This window comes from Dipodomys merriami, unplaced genomic scaffold, assembly GCF_024711535.1.
Source record: "Dipodomys merriami isolate MVZ:Mamm:240054 unplaced genomic scaffold, mDipMer1.0.p SCAF_1067, whole genome shotgun sequence".
Classification (NCBI taxonomy): domain Eukaryota; kingdom Metazoa; phylum Chordata; class Mammalia; order Rodentia; family Heteromyidae; genus Dipodomys; species Dipodomys merriami.
The window spans coordinates 125071-152214 of NW_027202346.1; the positions used below are offsets into that span (position 1 = coordinate 125071).

General features: G+C 41.2%; 1 long non-coding RNA gene and 1 pseudogene across 1 annotated transcript; both read right to left on the bottom strand.

The window, feature by feature from the left end:
• Positions 1–1187: 1187 nt before the first annotated feature.
• LOC138814756 (uncharacterized) lies at positions 1188–26849 on the bottom strand. The gene is made up of 5 exons (XR_011368079.1): positions 26820–26849; positions 22010–22143; positions 16197–16260; positions 1303–1339; positions 1188–1202 (listed from the first exon to the last, which is right to left on the bottom strand). It is a non-coding gene; the product is annotated as an uncharacterized lncRNA (long non-coding RNA).
• Positions 2025–2122, bottom strand: LOC138814806 (U6 spliceosomal RNA; annotated as a pseudogene).
• Positions 26850–27144: the final 295 nt, after the last annotated feature.

Sequence of the window (27144 nt, forward strand, 5' to 3'; positions counted from 1 at the left end):
CTTCAGAATTTTAACAATTCTTTCTTGGTAGGTTTTGAGATGCACTTCACTTTTATACTCTTCTGTGTTGCTTCTGTTTTAAATGTTCATTTATCTATATATCTATATATAAATAAAGGATTAGAGATATAGCTTAATGACAATGCTTATCTAGCATGCTTAAGATACCAGTTTCAATATCCACTAGCACAAAAATCACAAATGTAATACAGATTCATATTGGAAAAATGTTTAAGCTGTATCTTAGCTGCCACTTTCCAGCACACCAAAATTTCATTCAATGGAAACACAAAGTGACATAAACTAAGGTTAGCAATCTAGTTTATAGACATAACTTCTACCTAGTTTCTATAATCAGAATGTTGCCTGGTATTACTCAATCTATAATGAAAATAATGAGGTTTCAAAAGTACACTCATAGTTAATTCTTTCACTTCAGATTTCAACATTAAACCATAAAGGCAGATTCTACATATAGACCATAATTCCAATGAAACCTTGGGTGAAAATCTTGTTGCAGAATGAGTTCCTAAGTCATAATGTTTTTCTCTTTCTTACCACATTTCCAATTTATGAAGTCATAGATGTAACAGTACCAGAAAATTTACTGGCTGTCAAATAAAGAAAAAATAAGAGAGGCTCTAAACTATATTTGTTAACACACCCAGTAGTATATCAGACAAGATATTGTGAAATAAGTTCTATATTTCAAGCCTCTTTTACCCGTTAAAGGATTTTTTCAAATAAGAAAGTAATAGCCAAAATACACCATGAAGTTTTCTAGTTTAAAATCTAACCACCAGAATTTACCAACTAAGATGGCAAAATAAGAGAGTAAACAGGAAAATATTCTAAAATTCTATTGGAAAAATAACCCGTGATATCACGGGTTATTCCAGGCAGAGTGTAAATGAAGTTTGATTTTAGGGCTATCCCATCCATTAAACAGATGCTACATTAAACATAAAATTGTTTAATACAAAGTATTTGTGTCACTGGCTATTCTGGTTAAACACACACTATATTCATCATGGTTAAAATAATAAAGATTAATTTGTACTTTAAGTCATAGTTCAGTTGGTTACATAGCCATTCAGGAAAGCTCTCATTCATCTAAATGTTGACTTACAGAGACAAGATTCTTCCATATTGCAGTTTAACCTTTGGAATATGTAGTTTCCAACTTTGCCACAGAACAGATGCTGGGGAATAAAATAAGAGGATTTTATGGATTGAGCTGGAAATAGCATATACCATTTACACCTATGTGCTTTTGTCTAGAAATTAACCATATTATTTTACCTTGCTCCAAGAAAGGACTGAAAATATAGTTCGGTACCTAGGAAGACAAAATGGATTTGTGAATATGATGAATGCTGCTGTAGTTTGATGTTAACTGTTATTTTTATCTTTGTAGAACATATTCAATACTATGGTAATTTCTTTCCTTTTCTGTATGCCTCAAACTCATGTGGCAAAGGAAGACTCACTGCTCTAAAGTATAGACCTAAAAGTTATTTCCAGCTTCTTCCTTTCCTCAGTGCTCCCACAGCCATCAACATTCCTGTGGCTCATTTTTTTCAGCCTATGCCTTTATCACCCCCACCATCAGCCAGGTATTCAACTGCCCTCTCCTGGAAAGAAATCTCTGCCTCCACTCTGACCTCAACCCCAATTGTCCCACCCCATCCATTGTCACCTCCACCAATACAGAAACAATAACAAATCTTTATTATCCTAAGACATAGTATCACTTCTCCTTACCTTTACACCTCAGTAGGTTTACTTCAGGCTCTGTTAAATATCTCACAATATCTCCTACAAATACAAAACTGCTATGCACACTAAATGAGTTCCTTACATATGGACTAAGGAGACAAACAATAATCTCTTAGGAGATATTAAAGTATATATAGGCATTTCTTTATATTCTAAGTGGTCCCAGACTTCTAGAAATTGAGAGTTTGGCTCTACATATATGATTATTCCTTTTCTTGCCATATAGCCATACATTTGGAATATTTTAAAAAATGGAATGCTTCAGCAATTTGTTTGTCATCCTTATACAGGATACATGCTAATCTCTGCATCATTTCAATTTTAGTATACAGTATATGTTGCTGTAGCAAGTACTTGATATTGCTTTCTATTGCCTTCAGAATGTTGATGCTCTAGCCAGCCCTTCTTTACTGTTTCTACAATATGCAGCAATGGATTCTACAACAAATATAATCAAGTAAATATAATCTCTAATAAATGTAATTATGCCATATTATATATTACATTGTTATATATTAATGTAATTACTAATATGTATTTGATTATAGTTTACAAGAGAATAAGTAACAGCAAAACTGTTAAGGCTGTGGCCCATGGGAGCACTTGTTCACTTTGCAGATGCCCATCCCTAAAATAATATAAACCAGTCTTCTTTGCTCTCTTCCCACCATTACTATGTTTTCACTGATGATTATTTAATAAATGAAGTCACCTAAGAATTCTAACCAAACCTACAATTTTATCAGCAATTCACCTTTATATTTTCCCAATAAACCAAGACAGGAAGAGATGAAGAAAAAATTAGAGAGCTAAAAAAGTGTTAAAAGTGTAGTGGATATTAAAGCATATAGTTTGTCGCAGAGCTGGTGATATTGTGACACAATCCTCTGGTGATATTGTGACACAATCCTGCCAAAGTAGGACAGGCAGGGAGGGAGAGGAGGAGGAGGAAGAGCATCATAATGATCCTTCTCAACAATTCTCTGGAACAAACTTGAATTGGTTTCTTCAAGGTGGGGGTGATGGGCTTGAGGGGAGGGACCCTTTCTCTGAAGTCTGACAAGAAATCAGGAAATATTGCAGTCCCTCAGGCAGCCCAAGTAAGCACAGGAACAAGATAAGAATTCCTCACCTTGAGCACTCACACTGAGCTTTTTTTTGAAAGTTCTCAAACCTTCATGATAGAAACAGTTTTGATCCTCACAGCAAGATCTGTGAGGCAGGAAGGACGGGGAGTCTGATCTTTAGTGAGGTAAACTGAGTCAGAAAGGAGCAATTGTAGGTCATCCAACACCAAAGCCAATGCCTGCATTTCTTTTTTTTTTAATTTTTATTTTTTGTGAACATACTGTACAGAGGGGTTACAATTACATGGGCAAGATACTCATCCAGCATGTATTTATTGATCACCTATTATGTGGCAGAGCCTGTGTCAAGCGAGGGTGATCTACATGGCATTTGCTCTGAACTTAGAGAACTGTACATTTGAAGAAAAGACGAATAAATCATTAACATAATAACAGGTTTTAGTTAATATCATAATTTCTGATTATGTTACCATAACATGGGAAATTATAGAACAATATTGTTAGAGCAATGATATAAATATACCATCAGGAAGATTTCAGGATCAAGGAATCAGAAAGGGAAAGTCTGAGCTAAAAGGTAGTGAAAGCAGTGAAATTCCTGAAGGAGCCAGGTGCTGGTGACTCACACCTGTAATCCTAGTTACTCAGGAGGCTGAGATCTAAGTCTATGTGATATCCTACCAGTCTAGCTAGCCTGCAGTAAGCATTGCATTAGATTGGTTTAGCTAGTGTCTTCCTCACCCCCAGTGTCTTGTAAATACCAGCTCCATGGCTAATAAAGTTCTACTTGTGGCCAGGCAGTGGTGGCTCACACTTGTAATTCTAGCTACTCAGAAAGATGAGATCTGAAAATTGCAATTCATAGCCCACCCTGGGCAGGAAAGTCCATGAGCCTCTTATCTCCAATGAACCATCAAAAAAGTTGCAAGTGGAGCTGTGGCTCAAAGTGATACAGTACTAGCTTTGAGCATAAAAGCTAAATTAAAAATTCTTTACATCAAAGGAAAACGAGCAAATATGAGTGAGGCAGGAAAAAAAGAATCACAAGGACCCAGAGAAACAAAGGATACATGTTTCCTTTCTAAGTGGAATCTAGATAGTTGATACATTCATAAGTAAATACATTGGTTGGTGTGCAGGTATATGCAGATACATTCACTGAAATACAGTAAACTCAAATGTCATCTCAAATATTGTGTAATTCCTTAGAAAGGGAAAGTTCAACAAAATAAAAATAAACAACAGGAATCAGGTACTCAAAAGGAGTAGAGTAGGGTCAAGGAGAAATGAGTAAATGAATGAAAGAGGAGAAAACAGTCAAGAATCCTATGTATTTCCTACAAAATGAAAATGAATGAGGGGAGGAGAGGAATGGGTGAGAATTTTGAAAGGAGTGACATGGACCAAGACATATTGAATTCATCAACTGCTTTGTTACATGACAACTCCATTATACAATGACTTAAAGACAATTCCAGCCAGGCACTGGTGGCTTATGCCTGTCATCCTAGCTACTCAGGAGGCTGAGATAAGAGGATTGCAGTTCAAAGCCAGCCCAGGAAGGAAGGTCTGTGAAACTCTTATCTTCATTTAACCACCAGAAAACCAAAAGTGGCACTGTGGCTCAAGTAGAAGAGCAATGGCCTTGAACTGAAGAGCTTAGGGACATCGCCCAGGCCCAGAGTCCAAGCACCATGAGTGACCAAAAATATAAAAAAGAGACAATTCCAAAACATTCAGAACAAATATAGTGAAAGAAGCAAGGCAGAAGTAAAAAAAAAAATATTACAAGGAAAGAACTGAATTCGAAGACTTACATTCCAATCACTGGGATGTCATGATTCTATGTCAGTGGCATACGTTGCTGGCTCCCAGAGCCTCAGTTTCCCTCCTCTGGTGAGAGAAGGATCTGGGTCCCAGAGGGTGCCCTTCTAAATCTGAGGTTCTCTGAAGTTCTACATTGCTATTCTTGTTCCTCCAGAGAAAGACAGACAGAAAGACAGACAGACAGACTGTGCCACGTGAGCCACTGCCATGCCATGGGGCCTGGTGCAGGATAATTTATAGTGCCACATTGCAAACGGAACATATTCACCAACCACAATCTTGAGTGTCATCATTATTGGCATCGTGGGAGAAGTTTATTTCTTCCCTGGCCTTCAAATGATAGCACAAGGTGAAAAGACTGGCTGTACTTTTCCTGGGCTTTGCAAGATGTAAGTCTGTAAACACGGAGACAAATCCATTTCAATGTCTGGCATCAGGAGGAGAAGGGGCCATCTAGAGCTACCATTCCAGCAGGGTGGAGTTCATTCCCACAAATATAATTGGAGAACCAACCAGGTACCTCATTTCCTCCCTCAGAGATCATTCTCTGCTTTAGTTCCATCTGTCAACTGTCCATTATTAACCTCATGAACATTTTATAGTGCCAGGTACCAGTGGCTCATGCCTGTAATCCTGGCTATTAAAGAGGCTGAGATCTGAGGATCATGGTTCAAAGCCAACCCAGGTAGGAAAGTCTGTGAGACTCTTATCTGCAATGAACCACCAGAAAACCAAAAGTGGAGCTGTGGGTCAAAGTGGTAGAATGCTAGTCTTGAGCAAAAATGATCAAGGACAGTATGCAGACCCTAAGTTCCAGCCCCAGGACAAGCACATATGCACAAACACACACACACACACATACACACACACACACACACACACACACACACACACACACACACACACACACACACACCACATGCACACACACGTATCTGAATACATAAAGCTTCCTTATAGATAACATCTTTCCTGTGAATTCTCCCAATATGCCCACCAAACTATTGGTAACCCTTTCAAGCATTTGCCCAACATTAATACCGCACTTCATAACTGATCAGCAATAGTTCAAACCCTAGTATCATCAAAAAAAAAGAGAAAACAAAAGAAAAAATGAAAGAAAGGGCTGGCTGGTAGTTCCTGTCATCCTAGCTCTTCAGGAGGCCAAGATCTGAGAATAATGGTTCAAAGCCAACCTGAGCAAGGACAAGACCAATCTATGAGACCCTTATTTTGAACGAGTGGTAGAGTGCCAGCCTTGAGCAAAAGTCTTCAGGGAACTGAAGGATCTCTATGATGAAAACATTTAAAACCTGAAAAAGGAAATCAAAACAGAACTAAGAAAGTGGGAAAACCTCCCATGTGCCTGGATTGAAAGGATCAACATTGTGAAAATGGCAATACTTCCCAAGGCTATCTACAAATTCAATGTGATACCTCATTCTTCAAGGAAATAGAAGAGGCAATCCAAAAATTCATATGGAACACAATGAAAGTCCCCGAATAAAAAGAAAGAACAGTTCTGGAGGAATAACAATAGCAAATTTCAAACTCAACTACAAAGCCATAGTAATCAAAACAGCTTGGTACTGGCACAAGAACAGACATCAGGACCAATGGAATAGAATTGAAAACCCAGAAATGAACCCACAGATCTATAGTCATCTAATCTTCGATAAGGGAGCTAAAATAATAGAATGGAAGTACAGCTTCCTCAGTAAATGGTGCTGGCAAAATTGGTTAATAACTAGTAGAAAACTAAAGCTAGATCCTTCTATATCACACTGCACCAGAATCAACTCCAACTGGATCAAAGACCACGAAGTCAAAGAAGACACTCTGAAAACATTACAGGACGGAATAGGAGAAACTGTAGGTCACCTTGGCACAGGCAGAAAATTTCTTAATAGAGACACAGAAACACAACAAATCAAAGAAAGGTTGTACAAATGCGATTGCATGAAATTTCAGAGCTTCTGTTTGGCAAAGGACATAGCTAGCAAGATCAATAGAAAGACCACGGATTGGGAGAAGATCTTTACTAGCCATACAATTGACAAGGGTCTCATATCTAAAATATATCTGGAACTCAAAAAATTAAATCCCCCAACAACAAATCCTCAAATAAACAACTGCCCAATAAATCAATGGGCTAAAGACTTACAGAGAAACTTCTCTGAAGAGGAAAGAAGGATGGCCAATACACACATGAAGAAATGCTCAACTTCCCTAGCCATAAAAGAGATGCAAATCGAAACAACATTGAGATACCACCTCACTCCAGTTAGAATGGCTATAATTAAAAATTCTAATAACAACAGATGCTGGAGGGGATGTGGACTGAAGGGTACCCTACTGCATTGTTGGTGGGAGTGTAAACTTGTTCAACCACTTTGGAAAGTAGTATGGAGGTTCCTCAAAAGATTCCACATAGAGCTCCCCTATGACCCAGCAATCCCACTTTTGTGCATTTATACAAATGATCCCAAACTAGACCATACTAAAGCTATCAGCACAACTATGAATATGGAACCAACCTAGATGCACCTCAGTAAATGAATGGATCAAGAAAATGTTGTATATACACAATGAAATTCTATGCCTCCACTAAAAAGAATGACATCTCCCCTTTTGTTAGGAAATGGGAAGACTTGGAAACAATTATATGAAATGAAGTAAGCCAGGCCCAAAGAAACATAAGTTCCATGGTTTCTCTTATTTGCAATAACTAGTATATGTCTGAGACAAGCAGTAATGGTCAGATAAGTTGATGTTAGGCAAAATGAACCCCAAGATAGTGACTCAAGTAGTTTTTCTTTCTTGCTATTGTTTCTAACATATTTATAAGATGATTTCTTTGTTGCTTTGTATGTACCTCCCCCACAGTATAACCCTTGCTTTCACTGTATTTGATATTGGTATAATTTGAGGAGGGGAAGGAAAAAAATTGTTTAATTAGGTATAAGGCTGACCCATTGCAACAATGAGATGTACAAGATGTTATGTTGAAAATGAACTTTACAACTTTGGCTGGAGAAGGGGTGGACAGGGAGAGAAGATGGGAGGGCAGGGATGGTGTGGGGAAACAAAGGAGGAGGCAACAATGCTTGGTAAGACATGTACTCATTACCTTGCTCTTGTAATTGTATCCCCTGTGTATGGTATCTTCACAATAAAAAAATTTATTAACAATAATAAAACATGCTCAGGGACAGTGCTCAGGCCCTGAGTTTAAGCCCTAGAACTGGCACCAAAAAAGAAAGAGAAAGGAAGGAAGTTAGGAAAGAAGGAAGGAAGGAAGGAGGCGAGGGAGGAAGGGAGGGCGGGCAATTTGAATGTCTCATTTAGTAAGCCAATGGCTACTCTTGGCTAATGTTTTGGAGTGAATTCTTGTTTAATAACGCACTATGAAGGTTCTCGCTATTCTAAGCCTATCAATATCAACCTGAGACCTATACTTTCAGATTTGATTCTGTTTTTTGTTGTTATGTTGTTGTTGTTTTGGTTTTATTTTTTTGATGGCTGTGGGACATGAACTCAAGGCCTGGGAGTTGTGCCTGAGCTCTTTTGCTCAAGACTACTGCTCTACCTCTTTGAGCCACAGCTACACTTCTGGTTTTTGAGTAGTTAATTGGAGAGAAGATTCTCACAGGGATTTTTCTGTGTGGGCTGGCTTTGAATCATGATCCTCAGATCTCAGTCTCCTGAATAGATAGGATTACAGGCCTGAGCTACCATCCCCCAGCTCAGGTTTACATCTTTATCTGTGAATTATGTGCCAAGCTACAGCATCCTCTGTCATGAAGATGTCTAATAACCATTGCAAATAGACTAAGTAGCAGGAGTAGCAGGCTCAGAGACAAGACCTTGGGCAGGGCAGCAGGGCCACCTAAGCCAGGATGAACAACTAATGACCCAGGTCTGGCAGAAGATAGAATGCTGAGGTATCCACTTCTCCTGCACCTACAATATTGGAAGAGATAGCCTAGCCTGGCCCTTTCCATTCATATGAGGTGGGGGAAAAGTACCAAGGAGCTAATTGATCCATAATATTTATGAGAAACAGTAGAAATATACTCCTCATGCAATTGGTATATAAATCATTTCAGCAATGAATAATGATACCAAGACAGGTAATTTATTTTAAATATGAGACACTTCTGAAAGCCTGGGCTTGGTGATTATGTTTAAAGTACTCTCTAAGCTGGTGTGCTGGTATTTGATGCCCAGAATCCTAGCTACACAAGAGGCTGAGATATGAGGATCATGGTTCAAAGGCAGCCAGGGTACAGACAAATCTGAAGGATTGTTTTTTTCTGGTCTTGGGGGTTTGAACTCAGGGCCTGGGCTCTGTCCCTGAGCATCTCTGTGCACAAGACCAGTGCTCTACCACTTGAGCCACAGTGCCACTTCCAGCTTTTTCTGTGTACGTGGTAGTAGGGAATCAAACCCAGGGCTCCATTAATGTTAGGCAAGCACTCTAACACTAAGCCACATTCCTAATCCTGAGGGGATTCTTATCTCCAGTTCATCTCAGTAATAAAAGCAGGAAGTGGAGTGGAAATAGCTAAGCAAGGGTGTGACGCTTTGAGTTCAAACCTCACTACCAGCACAAGAACAAAGATAAATCTACAATAGTACATCTACAATGTACTATTCTGGGCAAAAATGAGCTCCTGGACCCCAGAGGTATGCAACCTAAGATTAGTTGGCCATACAGGTGTTATATGAGAAGAAAAGCTCAGCAGATCAAGGTTGGGCTGGATGTATTTCAAGGACCATGGGCCAATGACAAAACCAAAAGGGACAATGAAGCCAGTCCCAGTGGTTCACACCCTGTAATCCAAGCGACTCAGGAGGCTGAGATCTGAGGATCGAGGTTCTAAGACAGCCTGGGCAGGAAAGTCTGTGAGACTGATCTCCAATGAATCACCAAACTCTCCATCCACTCACCCAACTCTAAAACATCTCTATTGAAGAGTCATATGCATATATACACACACATGTATTAACTGAAGTATGGCTGGGGTGGAGGGAGGATTTGGACAACTTACAAAAATGAATACCAGCAAGCCAGAACTTGAGATATTAATGTTGGGATGATGAGATCTAGGATGAGGGGGCAGGCAAATGAAGAGAGGAAGGGTACACAAATGCAATCATAATAGTCAATGTATATGTGTGTAAATGGAACTAGGAAAATTGAGGGGAAGGAGAGAAAGGATAGAAAAGGTGGGATTGATCAAGATGTATTGTACTCATAGACATGTTGAATTGAAACCCTCATTGTTCAGCTACCTAAAGATAACAGTTTTTTTTTAATGTGTGTGTATGTGTATGTGTGTTAAATGAGCAAATGGTTGTTGAAGTGGTAAGACATTCCAAAATCTCCAAGGCTAAAGCTTCTGCAGCTAGGCTACAGTTATGCTTTTGTAGCTTATGCTAGGACAGATAAATCAATTCTACCAGAGCTGCAAAGCCCCACCTGGTACAAAGGAGAGATGTGATGGTGGGAATCGGTGATGACAGTGATTAGTCATGTCTGCCCTACATGATCAGAAATGGCTGCAGGAACAATGCCTTCCTGTCAGGTATTCTTCATGCTTGACCTACATTTTGTGAAATAGACTTTTCACTGCTCTCTCTCTCTCTCTCTCTCTCTCTCTCTCTCTCTCTCTCTCTCTCTCTCTCTCTCTCTCTCTCTCTCTCTCTCTCTCTCTCTCTCTCACACACACACACACACACACACACACACACACATACACACACACAAAGCCAGGGAGAAGGATAGACTGGAATAAAGGTGTTCATTGAAGTGGGCTATAATCTAATGAGGAAGAAGATGGCTCTCAGTCCCTACGGAGCCATCTCTGATTCCTAGGCTGAGGGCTTTGTAAGGGGGACTCCAGGGCCTCTCTATCAGCAGGTGACCTCCACTCTTTAGCCTCCTTGCTAGAGCCTCCTGACTCCTTGCTAGAGGACATCATGCATATTATCTCATCTCATCTTTTGTTGTTGTTCTGGTCCTGGGGCTTTAACTCAACACCTAGGTGCTGTCCCTTAGCTTTTCACTCAAGCTAATGTTCTACCACTTGAACAGTTCAATTCTGGATATTTGGTGGTGAATTGGAGATAAAAAAAAATCTCATGGACTTTTGCCAGGGTTGGCTTCAAAGTTATAACTGTTAGATTACTATGCCCAGCTGGCAAATTATTTCTAAAGCAAAATAGGTTAGTGGTTTATTCCTGTAATCCTAGCTATTCAGAATGCTGATAATATGAGAATCAGGGTTTGGAGCCAGTCTAGGCAGCCAAATCCTTGAGACATTTATCTCTAAATAACCAGCAGAAAAGCTGGAAGTAGAGGTGAGACTCAAGTGGTTGAGCACTAGCTTAGAAAGAAAAAGCCAAGCAAGAAGACGAAGCCCTGAGCTCAAGCCCCAGTATTAGCACAGAAAAAAATGAAAGGAAGGAAGAAAGGCAGGAAGGTAGGAAGGTTGGAAGAAGGAAGGAAGGAAAGAAGGAAGGAAGGAAGGAAGGAAGGAAGGAAGGAAGGAAGGAAGGAAGGAAGGAAGGAAGACAGAGAGAGAAGAAAGAAGAAGGGAGGGAGGAAGGGAGGGAGAAGGAAGGAAAATAAGGAGAAAGAAATGGAGAAAGAGAAAGAAAAAAGAAAGAAGAGAAAGAAAGGGAGGAAGAGAAAGGAAAGACAAAAAGTAAAAAAAAAAAAAGAAAGGCAGCCAGGAAGACAGGCAGGCAGGCAAAGTCATAACATTGAATGCAAATCCTGGCCTTGCTATATTATCTTTTTATATAAGCCTTATCATATAATTGGGCCTCACACACACAAAATGATACGACCTAATCAAATTATCTCTCTTTCTAGCTCTATTCCTATATAGTCAATAGCATGAGTAAAGTCACTGCAGTCTCTATTAGCAGGGTCAGAAACTGCCTGATTGATGAAAGTCATGTTCCATGCTCTCTGTCTCTCTGTCTCTCTGTCTCTCTGTCTCTGTCTCTATCTCTGTCTCTGTCTCTGTCTCTGTCTCTGTCTCTCTCTCTCTCTCTCTCTCTCTCTCTCTCTCTCTCTCTCTCTCTCTCTCTCTCTCTCTCTCTCTCTCTCTCTCTCTCTCTCTCTCTCTCTCTCTCTCTTCCATTCTTCATGGCTAGCCCCTGAGAAGCAAGCAACTGCTACCGAACACCATCAAATCACACCTTCCCATCCCCTATATACACAGACAGTGTTCCGAGTGGTCCTTCTGAGATGATTACCATCCTTCATCCCCACCCCCGCCCCCACACAGCACAGACCTCCTGATTGTGGCTCAGAGCTCTATCCTAGGCACTGTAACCTTCTGACTACACTGAGCAATTCTTCTCTCCATGCAGCTGTGGCTGCTAAGCTTCAGAGAGCAACATAAATTTCCATCAAGTCCACACTCTGCCCACAAATGTCAATGCCAATGTCCATGCCACTTTGGTCATGTAGGAACAGCCTGGAGGGAACATCTTTGGCTCATTCAGCCTTACTTCCAGATGCAAGCAACACCTGCCAGATTTCATTCTTCTCCCTTCCTGCTCCCTTCCTGGCCCTGCCGTGGCTTTCACAAGGCACTTGCCCTTGGGAGCAGAGGCTCCTGTGGGCATATAGAAATATTATCTGCATAACTTATCACTCCCCATACAGTCATCTTCCCCCAACTAATGGAGAATCAGAGAGAGTTTTTTAAACTACTAGATGTGTGTGTGTGTGTGTGTGTGTGTGTGTGTGTGTCTGTGTGTGTGTGTGTGCATAAATATCTAGCCACCCAGTGAAGGAACATATTGCTTTTATGATTCTGTGTCATTCTTCAAGCTAGTTCCTTTATAAGAGTGCTTTATGTGGGCACGAATTCATTACTCCTTCTAGACCATATCCTGTTTCTTTTTTATATTACTTGTGTGTATATGAGTGTGTGTGGGTGAGTGTCTGTGAATGAGTGTGTGTGTGTGTGTGTGTGTGTGTGTGTGTGTGTGTGTGTGTGTGTATGAATGTGTGTCCTGTTCCTGGGGCTTGACTCAGGACTGGGGCACTTCTCCTGAGCTTTTTCCACTTAAGGCTGATACTCTAGACCTTGAGCCAAAGCTCCACATATGGCTTTTTGCTGGTTAATGAGAGATAAAATTGTTACAGACTTTCCTGTCAGTTTTCAGATCTCAGCGTCCTGATTAGCTAGGATTACCGGTGTGAGCCACCAGCAACCCAACCTAACTTCAGTTTCTAGAATGGTTACCTGATCCATGCTCAGCCAGTCAGAATTTCAGCAGTTATTGCCATATGATATGTAGATTTTCCAAGCAACAAGAATGGGGATTAGCATTGTGAAGTGATTCTCTTTCACTGACAGGCCATAACAGCAGAGAATAAGCCTTCACTGCAGTGACTTCCTCTGTGCCACATCGGGAGATCTGATAATGCCAATAGAGGGGAACAGAGAATGGAGAAGCAAACCTTCTTGATGACATTATTTATTTTTTAAAAATGATCTTTAAGTCGTTGTACAAAGAAACTTCTATCCTGACGGGCTTTTTGTTGTTGTTGTTACCAGTCCTGGAGTTTGAACTCAGGGCCTAGGCACTCTCCCTGAACTCTTTCACTCAAGGCTAGCACTCTACCAGTTTGGGCCACAGCTCTACTTCCAGTTTTGGGTGGTTAATTGGAGATAAGAGTCTCACAGCTTTTCCTTCCCAGGCTGACTTTGAACTGCAAACCTCAGATCTCAGCTTCCTGAGTTGCTAGAATGATAGGTGTGAGCCAACTTCAAATAACCACCAGAAGTGGAGGTGTGGTTCAAGTGGTAGTGCCGACTGTGAGAAATATAAATTCCAGTGAGTGTGCAGGCCCTCATTTCCAGTGGGAGTGCTGGCACAAATTAAAAAGAAAATAAAGAAAAGGAAAAAAAAAGAAGATAGAAAGGAAGGGAAGAGAAGGAAAAGAAGAAGGGAAAGGAGTTAAAAGAGAAGAGAATTGAGAAGAAGAGAGAAGATGTGTATGCCAAGCACTGGTGACTCATGTTGTAATCCTAGCTCCTCAGGAGGCTAAGATCTGAGGATCCTGAATGGAAGCCAGCCTAGGCAGTCCATGAGACTCTTATCTTCAAATAACCACCAAAAGTGGTGGTATGGATTAAGTAGTAAAGCAACAGTCTTGTGTGACAAAACTAAGCAAGAGCCTAAAGGCCTGAATTCAAACTCCACTCCAAGTGTGTGTGCACAGGACCATACAACACACACACACACACACACACACACACACATACACACACACATATACACACACACATTGATGTGGCTGTTGGCAGGAGGCCTCAATCACTCAGCTCCAGGGCCTCTCTGCAGAACTGCTTGAGCATCCTTACATCATGGCGCCTAGATTTCCTCAGAGGAGGACAAGACACCCTAGGCCATAGCACGAGTTCTTTTATGGTTTAAAGCCAGTCACCCTATAGTTTAAGGAGGAATGATTAGCATCTCCACACCTCACCTTGAAGGAAAGGGTTTCTAGACAATTGTCCATTGCAATGCATAGTTTCTCTTCTGAGCCATAGGAAAATGCCTTCTCATTTCACTACAAGGAATCTTCACCATTTTTTTGTCAGACATGGGGCTTGAACTCAGGGCCCAGGTGCTATCCTTGAGCTCCTTTTGCTCAAGGCTAGTGCTCTTCCAGTTGACCCACAGCTTCCTTTATGATTTTCTGGTGATTCATTGGAGATAAGACTCTCATGAACTTTCTTGATGGGGCTAGTTTTGAACTCTGATCCTCATATCCCAGCCTCCTCATTAGTTAGGATTACAGGTGTGAGTCACCAAGGCCTGGCTTCCTCACCCTGTTTATTAGGAGTTTGTTTTGATCTCCTTGTGTGCTACAAATTGGGGAATAACTGATCTTGTTTTACTCTATGCTCCTTGGAAACAAAGACTTATAGCCCACGTCCATGAACAGTAAAATATTTCACTGCAAATATTTTACACACTACCATCATCTATAAATTTTCCTGATCTCCTTTCTGACTTTTTTCTTGCCTTGTTTTTTCCCATTTATTTTGTGGTGCTCTCTAAGCTTTGCATTTTAATGAGCTGCCTTAAATCCTTTTCAGGACAAGGCAAGATATAAATAAATAAGTAAAGCATATGAATGTACACATATGTACCTAATAAAGCTCTCTTGATTTACAACTACGGATCCTGTGTGTCAGAGCCCCAAATCATTTGAGCAAATTCAGGTCATTGTATCTGACAGATGCTGTGATAAGGAGACTATCAGCAGCACTTACAGAATCTTCCAGAATCCATTACTTATTCATGTTGCATGCCAAGCGCTAACCTAACCCTCCTTTATCTTCACAACAGCCCCCAGAGGTAGGTAGGCACTGTCTGGTCCCTATGTTACCAATTAGGCTTAAAGGGGTGATACATCTTTTGCCAAGATTACATTTGAAAGCCAGCCACTGATGGCTCATGGCTGTAATCCTAGCTACTCAGGAGACTGAGATCTGAGGATCACAGTTCAAAGCCACCCTGAGCAGGAAAATCCATGAGACTCTTACCTCTTAATGAATCACCAGAAACCTGGAAGTGGAACTATGACTCAAAGTGGTACATTGCTACCCTTGAGCAAAAATGCTCAGGGTCATGACCCAGGCCCTGAGTTCAAACCCCATGACTGACCAAAAAAAATCAATTTATAGAAAGTAGCAGAGCCACAAAACAAACACAAGATGGGTGAGTGCTGGAGTAGAAATTCTATAATGTTTTGGGGCATATTGTAAGATGTTATTAATAAGAATATCAAAACTCCATGGAGATAAACCAAAAATCATCAAGTAGTTGCTTACCATTCTTGGGTAAACTCCAGCTTTGCCATGGGTGGTGCTCAGTTCCCCAAAAAAGGAGAAGAAAATACACCAGAGAGGATTCCACAGCACAAGCAAGAAGCTATGGGTGACATATGTGAAGCATGGAGAGCAGAATTTCCATGACTTAAGAAAACAGGACACAGCAGACATACTACAGATGTTCAAAGAACCCCAAACTTCATTCCCTAAGAAGGTTCTAGGGGTGATGAGATTTGAGCTGCACCTTGAGAGACAGACTACAACTGGGTATAAAGAGAATACTAAAACCAGGCACCAGTGGCTCCTATAATCCTAGCTACTCAGGAGCTAAGATCTAAGGATCAAGGTTCAAAACCAGCGTGAACAAGAAAGCCTATGAGACTTTTATCTCCAATAAATGACTAAATAAAAAAAGCCAGAAGTGGAGCTCAAGTGATAGAGCACTAGCCTTGCCCCAAAAAGCTTGAGAAAAGGAACATGCCCCTAAGTTTAAGCCACAGGATTGGTACAAAAGAAGGAAGAGTAGAAGGAGAAAGAGAAGATTCCAGTAGACTGGAAGGAAATACAAAGTTGAAATTTTCCAGGTATCCACACTGTATAATTAATTGGCCCTTCAAAAACTTACATTAGCCAGCTAAGACTAAGCAGGTAGCAGGTGGTCAGTCACTGCAATCGCACATGTGTAGACCCTAGAAGAGAAAAGCACAGATGCTATACCCCGGACTCTCAGAAAAGAGAAAACTCAGAAAGAACCTGGAATCTACCCATCCCCCAACTCTGTAGCAACAAGATGAATGAAAAACCAGGAAAAGGTGTGTGTGTGGGACTGTGACCCCTACACCACTGCTTCGTTGAGGGCAGAGAAGGTAGGAATCCTGAGGTCTGGACACTCATCCACGAAATGGGGCTAAATGTATTTTCCCCCCTAGGGAGATCAAATTAGATAATCCACTTAGAAAGCATTCTACCCTATAAAACAGAATAATATGAACATTCCCAGGACTGGACAACATCCTTCTATACAAGTGTATGTGTTCTATTTGGGACCAACCTAAATTAAGCTAAAAGCTGTTTCTTGATCCTTGCAATGAACTTTTTTTTTAAAAAAAGTGTCTATATGCATGTGTGTGTGCACACACATACACACACACACATACACACCACACATACACATGCATACTGGAATTATGCTGGAACTCAGGGCCTGGACACTGTCCCTTAGCTTTAATTTTTTTAAATTTTTTCTTAACCACTTGTGCCACTGCTCTACTTCTAGCTTTCTGTAGGTTAACTGGATATGAGTCTCACAGACTTTCCTACCTGGGCTGGCTACAAAACACTCTCTTCAGATCTCAGCCTCTTGAGTAGCTGGGATTATAGGTGTGAGCCACCAGTTCCCAGTTTTGCACTGGCTCTGGGTTTAACTTCTGTGCTGCACATAAAAATATCTATTCTATTTTCATATCTTAGTTCTCCAAGTATTTACAGCCAATAATTACCACCATTGCCCTTCTCCCAACCAAAGTTCTAGACTATTCAAAACAATTCTTTGCCAGCTGCTAGCGGCTCACAAATGTCACCATAGCTACTCAATAGGCTGAGTAGTGGTAGGATTGTGGTTCAAAGTCACCCCAAGCAGGAGAGCCTCTGAGATTCTCGTCTCCAATTAACTACCAAGAAAAAAAGGCAGAAATGGAGCCGTGGCTTAAGTGGTAGAGTGCCAGCCTTGAACAAAAAAAAAAAAGCTCAGACACTGCATCTAGGCCCAGAGTTCAAACCCTAGGTCTGTTCACATATGCACACATGCGCTCACGCATGCACGCACACACACACACACACACAAGTATTCCATCTCCTTCTGAGGCTTTTCACAGTTTCACACAAAAACAGCGTGCCACCTTCTGTCTGACACTTTCTAGAGTTTTCCATATGATGACCAGTAAACAACACGAGTTCTAAATGTATCTATACTTAGAAGCTAGTTGATCCTCCTACCATTCATGCTTCTGAACTACCTTGCTTTCCTTCTGTAGCCAATCTAATTCTTGCTGGCTAGCTCAACATTCAGCCCACATCCTTGAATAAATAAAGCTTTTTCTTATGAAAGGTCCTGCTCTAACTCTTGAGTTTCAGAACCATTTCTGGCAATTTCTAAGTAGTTTATTGGAGATCAGAGTCTCATGGACTTTTCTGCTTTGAACTTTTCTAACTTTTCTGTTTTGAACTGCAATCTTCACATCTCAGCCTCCTGAGTAGCTAAGATTTCAGTCATAAACCACTGGTACCTGGCATCAGTCTTTTTTCTTTGCTCCAGAATTCCTCTCATGTTGATCCTCATGCACTAAAAAACAATTCAATGTTACTGTCAACATGATGGCTTTTAAAATCAAATTTCCCTGCATACAGTCTAGACCCTTCTGCATCACAAGCCACTAACAAGTTATCTGAGATCTGATCATCAACACAAGGCAGGTGACACTAGTAATTTTAGGAGCTTTGTCCTGAGGATTAAAGAAGTATTTAGGTGGGGGCTAGTGGCTTGTGTCTGTAATCCTAGCTATTCAAGAGACTAAGAGTGAGAAGATTGTAGTTTGAGGCCTGCCTGGGTAAAAATGTCTGCAAAAATCTATCACCAAAATAACCAATAAAAAGCAAGGCTGGAGGGATGTTTCATATAGTAGAGCACCTATAAGCAGCAAATTCAAGCCTAGTTACTGCTTTAAAAAAAAGAATAACTTTTACTCTTCACTGTACACTTGAACCACTCAAATGCATATCCCTGGAGAGCCTATTTTTAAATGGTTTTCCTAGATAATTAATATATAGACAGGGATGAGAGCTCTGTAGCAAAGACCTTGATACTTGAAAGGTTTTTTTTTAATACATCATTGTTGTTCTATATTTTAAAATAAGATTAGATTATCAAAACTGGTTAATCAGCAAGGTCTAGCTTTCAATGTCAACTATGTGTAGTTATTTCATTTATCATAATCCATGAGCTGGATAGCATTTGGCAGCGTCCTTATATTTCAATTTACATCACTTTCAGCATTTCACTGTTCTGAGAAACATTATGTATGGGCTTGTGCATGTAAATATATTTATAGCCACTCAACTATTTACCTAGGATAAATTCTGAGATGAGGAATTGCTGACTTGAAGGGTAATACACACATTTTTTTGGGGGGGGGTCCAGTCATGGGGCCTGAACTCTGGGCCTGGGCACTGTCCCTCAGCTCTTCAGCTCAAGGCTAGCGACCTACCACTTGAGACACAGCGCCACTTCCGGCTTTTTTCTTTTTGCTTATGTGGTGCTGAGGAATTGAACCCAGGGCCTCAGGCATGCAAGGCAAGGGCTCTACCACTGAGCCACCTTCCCAGCCCCCATAATACAGTTTTAAGACTTTTGAACATGTCAACTTGCTATCCTTAATGCAATGGTCAATAGGATGGCATGCATTAGAGCTACAAATAAGAAAAAAGGGGGCTGAGAGGGTGGCTCAGTGGTAGAGCGCTTGCCTTGCATGCATGAGGCCCTGGGTTCGATTCCTCAGCACCACATAAGCAAAAAGAAAAAAAGCAGGATGTGGCACTGTGGCTCAAGTGGTAGAGTGCTAGCCTTGAGCTGAAGAGCTGAGGGACAGCGCCCAGGCCCAGAGTTCAGGCCCCACGACCAGACCACCCCCCCAAAAAAAGAAAAAAGAACAGTTCAAATTGATTTAAACAATAAAGGGGATTTATGGGATCATAGAACTGGCAAGTATAGCATTTAAGTGAATTTCAAGGCTAGCAGGATTCTGCATTTTAATAATATCATCAGGGATCTGTCTATATCATCTCATCTCTCCCCTTAGCCCTGTGTGGTAACAGACTTTTTTCAGTTAAAATATCTTTTTCTGTAGCCAGCAATTGCAAATGCCTATACAGGGAGAAAAGGAAGCTCTCTAGAAATGAATGGGCCTGGGGAAAAGTATAGTTGTTTTTGTTTCTGTTGGTTTGAGGGGCTTGAACTTGGGGCCTGAATGCTGTCCTTGAGATTTTTCTGCTCAAGGCTAGCCTTTGAGCCATAGTGACATTTCCAGTTTTCTGGTGGTTCATTGGAGATAAGAGTCTCCTCTGCCTAGGCTGGCTTTGGACCATGATCCTCAGATCACAGCCCCCTAAGTAGCTAGGGTTACAGGTGTGAGCCACTGGTGTCTGGCTAAAAAGTTATGTTAAAGGAAGTAACTCAGGTCCAGAAAGAAAAAAGAACACATGTTGTTTCTAATAAATGGAAAACAGACCTAATTTATAAATATATATAAGCACACACTGGGTCATGTGCATATATATATATATATATATATATATATATATATATATATATATATATATGTACATACACACATACATAGATACATACTACAAATGTATTAACTAAAGTATATGGTATACCATTAACTGAAATATGTGGTATATGCAGGAGAGAATTCTTTGAACAATTAACAGAGTCTAACAAAATGGATAACAGGAAGCTAGAACTTGAGGTGGGGGGCAGGAAGGTGAGGTGGTAGGATGTGGAGGGATGGAGGGAGGAAGGGTGGGGGAATGCAATCATCATATTCAATGTACACTGTGAAAATGGAACTATGTAACTTGGATGGGGTTGGGAGAGAAGGGAAGAATGATGGAAGGAATGGCATGGATCAAGGTGCAGTGTACAGGTGATAGCTTGTGGCTGTTGCCCATAATGCTAGCTACTCAGGAGGCTGAGATTTGAAGATAAAGGTTCCAGACTGGCCTGGGTAGGAAATTCCATGAGATTTTCTACAAATAACTACAAGAAAACCAGCAGGGGAGCTGTGGCTCAAAGTGGCAGAGGGCTAGCCTTGAGCAAAGAAGCTCAGGGACAGCGACTAGGCTTTGAGTTCAAACCCAAAAACCAATTTTTTTTAAAAGATGCCCTGTGCTCCTAAACTGATGTGTTGCATTGAAACCTCTTTGTACAACTACTTAAAGATAGATAAATAAATAAATCAGGAGTAAGGATCTTTCTTCCACATTTGGCCTCACCTGGAATTGATTGATCAGAGATGGGATCATTGTAATTCACATAGCCCAAATATAAAGGAGCAGCCAGCTGCTCCTTCCAGACCTTATAGCTTGCAGGAGTGACTTTCAGATGTACTGGGGAAAGGAGAAGGTGACAAGAGGAGGCACCTACAAAGCCCGTACTGGATGAGCAACATGTGAGAAAATAAAATCTTAGTGCTGCTTACACATTTGAATAAAGAAGGGAATAAAATGGATTTGTGAGAATGGGCTTAACATTCAATCACAAAAGTCTACCATAGGCAGTTTGAAGCTATTGCCACAGGTAGTAAATCCATTAGCAGGCCTTATGCCCAGGAATAGAAAGCCAAAGACTGTAGTGTATGTAGTATGTTACACTCACACAAGTGCTGTGGATGTAAAGAACTGTAGTATTGGGAGCTGGTATGGCTGTAATCCTAACTACTCAGGAAATTGAGATCTAAGGATCAATGCTCGAAGCCAGCTCAGTTCAGTGAGACTCTTATCTCCATTTAACCACCAGAAAACTGGAAGTGGTGCTTTTCTCTAAGTGGTAGAGGACTCATCTGGAGCAAAAGAACTCAAGGACAACTCTGAGGCCCTGAGTTCTAGCCCCAGGACTGACAAAAAAAAACAAAAAGAAAAAGGAAAAACAAAAGAAGTCTTGGAATAGGTAGATTAGTCAGGCAGAAGAAATCAGGAATAAGCCTGAAAGATTTCCCTTAAAAAAATAGAAAAATAGGACTGGGAATGTGGCTCAGTGGTAAAGTGCTTGCCTTGCATGCAAGAGACCCTGGGTTCGATTCCTCAATACCCATAAGCAGAAAATGCCAGAAGTGGCACTGTGGCTCAAGTGGTAGTGAGCTACCCTTGAGGTGAAGATCTGAGGGACAGCACCCAGGCCCAGAGTTAGGCCCCACAACCAACAAAAAAATAAATAAATAAAAAGGAGAGAGAGAGAGAGAGAGAGAGAGAGAGAGAGAGAGAGAGAGAGAGAGAGAGAGAGAGAGAGAGAGAGAGAGAGAGAGAGAGAGAGAGAGAGAGAGAGAGAGAGAGAGTAGATGATCTGAAAAAACTTCCCAAGCATTCTAACTTCCTTTTGACCCATATAGGTTTGATAAAATGAAGGTAGGATAGTCCTAAATGTCTTCAGGAAATTCCATGCCCAATAGCTAAAACGGAATGATCAATTAAAAATATCACGGGTCGTGACCAATGAGCAAGTCACCTTCCAAGCATCTCATTAGCATAAAAGTTAACTGACATCTAAACAGATTAAAAGAAAAAACACACCAGTTAGTTGGCAAACCCCTATCATGACCCCTCTCACCCAGCAAGAACATTTTCTCTTCTCACATGCATAAACTGAATACTTTTAACACTCACTCCTTGCTGTCTGTGGATTTCATTCCTTGAGTTCTCCAGGCAGTGACACAGTAAGATAAGGATCTGCTGCAGCTCTAGTGGTGGCCATTGTCTGTTGCTGGACTGAAGGCGGTGACATAATTGGGCCTCTGTGCCTATGAAGGAAACAGCAGGCAAGAAAAGTCAGTGTTCTAGGCTGTCAATATTCACGTGGCTAGAACTGGGCTTGTAGCTTTAAGTCTAAAGTTAACAAACTTCTATGAGAACTTCTTGATGTTTATGGTACCTTGCATATTTCCCTCTTGAAATAGCAATGGCTCTTACTTTGGGTTTATCACGTGTCAGAATTTTCTAGAAACATACCCATTGGACCCACCTGTAATTCTATCCCCTGTTCCCAGGCAAGGTTTTTTAGGCTGTTATTGCCTCCCTTTGAGAAAGGTTGCCACTGTGTATAGTCTTTTTTTTCTGGTCCTGGGGCTTGAAATCAGGACCTGGGCCCTGTCCCTAAGCTTCGTCAGGCTCAAGGCTAGTGCTCTGCCACTTGAGCCATAGCACAACTCCTGGATTTTTTCTGAGCAATTTATTGGAGATAAGAGTCTTAAGTACTTTCCTGTGCAAGCTGGCTTTGTTCCTTAGATCTCAGCCTTCAGAATAGGAAGGATTACAGGCATGAGCCACCAAACACCTGGCCTATAGTCCTTTTATGACTTCATAGAATAGCTTTGGGTCCAGCTAGCTGCTTATCAGCTCTGAAACTGCTGCATTGAACAAAGCATTTGCTTTTCCTGTCCCATTTCAAGGGCCCTCGAACAGGTCATTATTAGGTCATTTACATGGTTCAAATACAGCAAAACTCTTTTATTACACCCCTTCCCCTTCCCTCCCTTCCTTGCTCAGAGCTACTTTCCTATCATGCATCATTAGGTCACATATCATTCAAACACATCAAAGCTCCTCTCTCTCTCTTTTTTCTCCCTCCCTCCTTTCCCACTCTCCTTCTTTTTCCAGTCCCTCTCTCCCTTTCTTTTCTTTTCTTTTTTGCTAGTACTGAGATTTAACTCAGGGCCAGGTGCTATCTCTTATCATTTATTCTCAAGGCTAGAGCTCTATCACTTGAGCCACTTCCAGCTCTTTCCTGGTTGATTGGAGATAGGAACATCACAGATTTCCCTGTTGCGGCTGGCTTTGAACCATGATCCCTAGAACTCAGCCTCCTGATTAGCTAGGATGACAGGAATGAGCCACTGGAGGATGGCTATTCTTTGAAGAACCCTCAGTTCAGTTTCATTAGTACAATTTGAATAATATCCATCTTTTCACCATAGTGTGGGGTTCATAAGGGATCTTTTTAAACTACTGTGTCTTCAGTGTCCTTAACATAGTACTAACACCTGCTTTACTTATATCTTTAAATAAAATAACATTTAACTAAAAAAGCAACATATGTTCTTGAATTTGATTTTCATTACCACTGTTTATCATTTGCAATCATGCTTAAACATGTTTTTTGAAGTTAGCGAATACAGGGTTTTGCAATTGCATGTATGAAATTCACTCCCAAATGGTAACAGCTCCTCTAATTCCCATGAATATTTGATTACAGATGCCATCAACTCACTTGCAGAGCTAACCAGGTTCACTGGTTCCCACTGATGGACAGGTAGACATAAGAAGGCACTCCCAATTGAGGAACATGTGTTTCTATCATCTCTCAGATGGAAGCCAGTGTGGAGACCCCATTTAAAGAAACATGGCAGACAGAGAAATCACAATAGTCAGGAGAAAATGACCAGGTGCACAAACAGCAAGAAATGGGCTAAGTGGAATAAGGATGCTCCCAAGATATTCCTAATGCATGCAACTTTCCAACCAAGGTCTGTAAGAGAGATAACCAATCAACAGGGTCCATGAAAAGGGAGACAGCTAATCAGCAAAATCCCTACTCCACCATATTGGCTCAGTAGCTAGAGCAACAGAACAGAACAGCAGCAGCAGCAGCAGCAGCAGCAGCAGCAGCAGCAGCAGAGTGTTAACAAAAGTAGCTCTTTTGATTGATTTGTTGTCCATTTGTTTTTGGTATATATATATATATATATATATATATATATATATATATACATATATATATATTTTTTTTTTTTTTAATGGTATCTTGATGCGGATGCTCAGTTCTCCCATTGTCCTATCTGAGTACATGCTTTTCCCAACCTGGTACTCCAAAAAGAAACAGTAAAAGCCACATGTCTCTCTCTGTTGGACGTTGGGCATCGGGATCAGGAAAAGACCATAGACTGGTTTGCTTTGAAAACCTTGGGTTATGTGTGGCCAGTTTCTAATTGAATTCCATCCTATCAGGAACAAGATCTTCATTTCTTCTCAGGGCGCCCTTGACTAGCAATTCCCTCTGCTAACATTGCAGTCTGCTATAGTTCTTTCAAACCCCGGGCCCAGAGGAGTTTGGGATGTGAAAGTATTAACATTTAGATTAATATATCATGGCAGTTGTGTTACTGGATTTCTCTCTCTTGCCAACTCACTTTAAGCGGTTCTAACTACTGAGGTCTCTAGTGAACCTCAAAGTAGAAATGATGTTTGCAGAGAAGGACTGCATCCATTCCATCTACCCTCAGAGCTACTGCACAGATCCTTTCTCTTCAGCAGAATGGAAATGCATTTGTAAAGGTGTAAGCCTTTACATTCCCAGGATCTTTAAAGAGTATTAACTTCCTCCAGGTCCCTGAATGAAGCAATTACTTGGCTAGAGATAGAACCATAGTGATACATATGAGACTAGGTTTTCTTCCCTCCTTCTCTCCCTCCAACCCCTTCTTCTCTCCCTCCAACCCCCTCTTCCCTCCTCCCTCCCTTTTTCTTTTTCCTTCTTCATTCCTCCCTCTTCTTTACTTCCTCCCTCTTCTTTACTTCCTCCCTCTTTTTTTTTTTTGGTCCAGTCGTGGGGCCTGACTCTGGGCCTGGGTGCTATCCCTCAGCTCTTCATCTGAAGGTTTGCGCTCTACCACTTGAGCCACAGTGCCACTCCGGCTTTTTTTTTTGCTTATGTGGTGCTGGGAAATCGAACCTAGGACCTCATGCATGCAAGGCAAGCACTCTACCACTGAGCCACCTTCCCAGCCCCGTCCTCCCTCTTCTTTACTTCCTCCCTTCCTCCCTATCCTTTCTTCCTTCTCTTTTTATTCTAGTACAGGACTGAACTCCGAGGTCTGGCTGTCCCTTAGTTTTTTTTGCTCCAAGGCTAACATTTTACCACTTGAATGAACTCTACTTTTAGCTTTTTGCTCATTAGTTGGAGATAAGAATCCCATAGACGTTTCTATCTGGGCTGGCTTCAAACCAGTATACTTAGACCTCAGCCTCCTGAGTAGCTAGGATTGCAGGTGGGAGCCATTGCCTTTCTGTTCACATCAAATATGCATGGAACTGTTTCCATTCAAGGACATTGAAGGGATAATTGGGAGAAGAAATCTGGGGGTTTGCAGTATGGCTATCAGATGGATGATTCTGAACTACAGAGTAGAGACTGGTTTGTGAGTAATCAATATGGATTTGGTTCTCCATCTTTAAGTGTAAGAAATAACCAAGAAGTTCATTGCTCTGTAGCCAACTAAATGCAGTTCTGAGTCTCAATTTCTAGTTGCCAAGTGTTGGTCCCGGGTAGCAGAGTATCCTATGTGACTCTGGAAGCATGGGTAATAAGATCCACAAAGTGCAGCTGATGATGGGGCTCCCTATTCAATCTTTAGAGTCCATCAGAAGAACGCCATGGTGTGTCTGTGGACTGAGTGCAGATCTGGCCACGCCTGGGGAAGTCATGAAATCGCTCACAGGAGAACAGGCTCTTTTTCTGAGTGTACCTAATGCTATCGATTCTCAATTGTGTTGGCTGAGTTGAGCATACAGTGACAAGCAGATGTCAAAACACACTCAAGAGTTAGAATACCAGTGCAGCACTCGTGGCTCACACTTGTAAATCTAGCTACTCAAAAGGCTGAGATCTGAGGACTGTGGTTCAAAGCCAGACTGGACAGTAAAATCTGTGAGATTTATCATCTCCAATTAACCATCAGAAAACCTGAATCAAAGAGGTAGAGTGCTACCCTTGAGCAGAAAAGCTCAAGGGACAGCACTCAGGCCGTGAGTTCAAGCCCCATGACTGACAATAACAACAAAAACTACAAACAAAAGAGAACTTGTTAGGGGAAATTATAAGGAAGTCACCATAGAACCTTCTTGAAAAGGCTAGAGGCAAGAGAGGGCATTTTTTGGATTGCAGCCATGTCATCCTGTTTAGCCCCAGGAAAGTTTTGCTACAAAGAATGCTCACCCCTGATTGTTCTCCTATTTGGTTAACTTGTGCTGAGCTTCTTCTCCACCTACAACATGTGGTTTTTGACTTTAAAAGCTTTGTGCAAGCTCTGTTCTGGGCTGCAGGTATTTGGGACAGGAGTCTACCTGCAGTTGCCTGCATTTTACTAAAGACTCCCAGCCAAATGCTAGTGGCTCACACCTATAATCCTAGTTACTGAGGAGGCTGAGATCTGAGGATCACAGTTCAAAGCTAGCCCAGGCAGGAAAGTCTGTGACACTGTCACTGTGGCTCAAGTGGTAGAGCACTCAACTTAAGCTGAAGAGCTGAGGGACAGCGCCCACGCCCAGAGTTCAAGCCCCACAACTGACTAAAAGAAAAAAAAAGACTCCCAATTCGACCTCTCAAGATGTGGCTTCTATGTATCTTGCAAACAATTCCCATATAACAGAATCCAGTGACTTCCATCTCTTCCTTGGTCCCTCCTCCCCCATCCACTCTTACCCATTTGTCTTCCAGGAAATTTAACTGGTCATGGATGCCACTACAGCCATCTCCACAAACAGAACCTGCAAAAGAAAATTCAAAACAATCTTCCATTCAGAAATCTGAAGTTTGACATATGTGGTTGTCCCTCAAGTATATCATTCAAGTTACAGCCTGATGGTAGAAAGAATTGCTGGTGTGCTACTGCATAGGAGACCCTACGTCCAATCTCTAGCTATTACACATACCAGCCCCAGCCTCTTGCCCCTATAAGACAAATAAAGAGACACAGTGAAGGTTAAAGAAAGGAGATTTATTACCTGGAAGCCAGGGGAAGACAGCA